A 3,646-nucleotide genomic window follows, 5' to 3' on the forward strand; every position below is an offset into this window, starting at 1 on the left:
GCCACAGCCCTGCCACCCTTTTCCATAGGCCAGGGTTCCCCCATCTGCCTGAACCCAAGTGCTCCATGGGCACCACTCTCCACATCAGAATCTCAAGGGAGTCCTTTCCTGTAAGGGGTTACCGAAACCAACGCAGTGCACCACTGGGGTATTGAGCTCCAGGTTATAGACATCCAGTGAAAAGTCTCCACTAGAAGAAGGGAATGGAGAGAGAAAGGGCTGGGCAATGTTTTGCTGGGGATAGAACAGGGGAGGCTTTTGAGTTCAAGGAAACCTGGGTACTTGTCCCGGGTTCTCGCCTTAGCTTGCGTGTGAATCTTTAGCCAGCCACCAAACCTCTCTACTCCATTTCTCCAACCAGAAAGAAGGCATACATCACTTGACTGTAAGCTCGTTGTGGGCAGGGAACGTGTCTACCAATTCCGTTACAGTGTACTTTCCCAAACGCTTAGTGCAGTGCTTGTACGCAGTAAGGGGTCAGTAAATATGATTGATTGATTGTTCAACCTTTCCCCCTTGGAGTATTGCTAAGGAGAGTAAGGAAGCATGAGGTTTGAGTTCTCTGGAAGAAGTACATTGGGTCTATTCTGGCAACCATTGTAATGGAGGAAGGGAGACCCCTGAGAAAACCGAAGTTGCTCCTCAGAGTTTCCACCCTCGTCTTGAAGTCTTCCCCATCAGTCTGCCTTCTCTACTCCATCTTCCCTCTGGCCTCAGCTACCTCTGTAGGCCCGAATGCCCAACAGTGTCATTAGTCCAATCCGGCTGCCGAAGAATTCCCCCTGAATTACTCTTCCGTTCGCCTCCTTCTGATCGCAGCCGACCCAAGGCTGAGAACATGTATCCGCCTACACCCCAAGGAACACAGACTATTTTCCTTGCAAGATTCATGGTTAAAGCGGGCTGCCTTCTACGGTTCTGCACATGATTTATTACCATGGAATCTCATGCAAATGACATATTTTCCTTTCATGAAACTCATCCCCAGAAAGGAAGGAATGAGCAGCAGTAGCAGTTGGGTGGTGAAGAAAAATGCAGGTTCGGTTTACAGCTGGCGTTGCTTGAAGTCTGTTCCCAGTCTTGGTACATTCTGTTTTCCACCAGGCGATCAAGCAGGTGAAAGGAGGAATCGTTGAAATGAAGACCACTGATCTCGGGTCAGTCAGTCACTCGTATTTATTCAATCGTATTTATTGAGCACTTACTGTGTGCAGAGCACTGTACTAAGCGCTTGGGAAGTACAAGTTGGCAACGTATAGAGATGGCCCCTACCTAAAAGTGGGCTCACAGTCTAAAAGGGGGAGACAGAGAACAAAACAAAACATATTAACAAAATAAAATAACTAGAATAAATATGTACAAATAAAATAAAAAGAGTAATAAATGCATACAAACATACATACATATATACAGGTGCTGTGGGGAGGGGAAGGAGGTAAGGGGAGGGATGGGGAGGGGGAGGAGGGGGAGAGGAAGGAGGGGGCTCAGTCTGGGAAGGCCTCCTGGAGGAGGTGAGCTCTCAGTAGGGCTTTGAAGGGAGCCTGACCTCGGGTGAGTCACTTCACTTCTCTGGGAGTCAGTTCCCTGCACTTTCCAAGCGCTTAGTACAGTGCTCTGCACACACAGTAAGCGCTCAATAAATACAGCTGAATGAATGAATGAATCAATCAATCGTATTTATTGAGCGCTTACTGTGTGCAGAGCACTGTACTAAGGGCTTGGGAAGTACAAGTTAGAATGAATGATCTGGAAAATAAGGATTAAGACTGGGAGCCCCATGTGGGACAGGGACTGCATCCAACCTGATTAGCTTGTACCTACCCCATCGCTCAGGAAAGTGCCTGGAGCATTTATTGAGCGCTTACTGCGTGCAGAGCACTGTTCTAACTGCTTGGGAGAGTGCAATATAACAGTGTAACAGGCACATTCTCTGCCCACAGAGGGGCAGTGAGGGCAGCCCACCGGAGATGGTCTCCCCCTGAGTGAAGGAGGCCTGTGGAGCTGGGGCTCTGATTGGTCCAGGTCACGAGAGGCTGGGGTAATAATAATAATAATAATAATAATAATAATAATAATAATAATAATGGCATTTGTTAAGCACCTACTATGTGCAAAGCACTGCTCTAAGCGCTGGGGGGGATACAAGGTGATCAGGTTGTCCCACGTGGGGCTCACAGTCTTAATTCCCATTTTACAGTTGAGAGAACTGAGGCTCAGAGAAGTTAAGTGACTTGCCCAAGGTCACACAGCAGACATGTGGCGGAGCCGGGATTAAGCTCTTACTATGTGCTAAGCGCTGGGGGAGATACAAGATAATCAGATGGTCCCACGTGGGGCCCACAGTCTTCATCCCCATTTGACAGATGAGGTCACTGAGGCCAAGAGAATAATAACAATAATGGTATTTGTTAAGCGCTTACTATGTGCAAAGCACTGTTCTAAGAGCTGGGGAGGTTACAAGGTGATCATATGTTTGTACATATTTATTACTCTTTATTTATTTATTTTACTTGTACATATCTATTCTATTTATTTTATTTTGTTAGTATGTTTGGTTTTGTTCTCTGTCTCCCCCTTTTAGACTGTGAGCCCACTGTTGGGTAGGGACTGTCTCTATATGTTGCCAGTTTGTACTTCCCAAGCGCTTAGTACAGTGCTCCGCACATAGTAAGCGCTCAATAAATACGATTGATGGTGATGATGATGATCATGTTGTCTCACGGGGGGCTCACAGTCTTCATCCCCATTTTTTACAGATGAGGTAACTGAGGCCCAGAGAAGTTAAGTGACTTGCCCAAAGTCACACAGCTGACAGTTGGCGGAGCCGGGATTTGAACCCATGACCTATGACTCCAGAGCCCGGGCTTTTTCCACTGAGCCACGCTGCTTCTCAGCAGGGTAGAGACAGGGGGTGGTCCCACTAGAGCTGAGGGGCAAGCATTCCCAGGTGCCCAGAGGCAACCTCCCTGTCTCACTGATGGGAGGCCAGCAATCCACCTGGGAGTGGCAGGCCGACAGGGCACTGTCACCTGGCTCGGTCGGTACCCCGAAAACCAAGGCCCACCCTGACTATTCGTTTTGAGTGTTTTTGCTCCCTTAAAGCTGCCTTGTGTTGTAAGAAAGGAGAGAAGGTTATAGCACTCCCCTTGAGAGAAGAATAGAAGAGATCTTAGTGGTCTTTACACTACATAAACGGTTAAGGGATTGCCACCTACTTCCTGGCATCTGACCACGTATTTCCCTTTAGATTGTAAGCTCACTGTGGGCAGGGAACATGTCCATCAACTCTGTTATATTGTATTCTCCCCAGCAGTTAGTACAGTGTTCTGCATATGGTAAGCACTCAATAAATACCATCGATTGATGGATTGCCTGGTCGGCTTCAAGACAGCAACGACAGAGAGGGTTTGGGGATTGCGGGGGCCAGGCTGGAAAGATGGACTTGTTTCCATGCGCAATTAGGTTTCTTTGTTTAGGCCCCATTTTATTTGCTTTCAGATGACTCAGAGAGGAATAGGGCCAGTCTTTCAGGGAGAAGTGTTCTTCTGTGTATTTTGGGGACCGGCCTTAGCCAACTGCGGAAAGACTTGGTGGCCTGTGGTTATTTTCCTCTCCAGCCATGGAAGAGGAGCCCGGGCCGAAAGAA

General features: G+C 47.9%; 1 non-coding gene across 1 annotated transcript; it reads left to right on the top strand.

The window, feature by feature from the left end:
- The first annotated feature begins 3,109 nt into the window (after positions 1 to 3,109).
- On the top strand, positions 3,110 to 3,241 carry LOC119933925. Its single transcript, XR_005452792.1, has one exon. It is a non-coding gene; the product is annotated as a U6atac minor spliceosomal RNA (small nuclear RNA).
- Positions 3,242 to 3,646: the final 405 nt, after the last annotated feature.

Source organism: Tachyglossus aculeatus, chromosome 10 (genome assembly GCF_015852505.1).
Source record: "Tachyglossus aculeatus isolate mTacAcu1 chromosome 10, mTacAcu1.pri, whole genome shotgun sequence".
Lineage (NCBI taxonomy): Eukaryota > Metazoa > Chordata > Mammalia > Monotremata > Tachyglossidae > Tachyglossus > Tachyglossus aculeatus.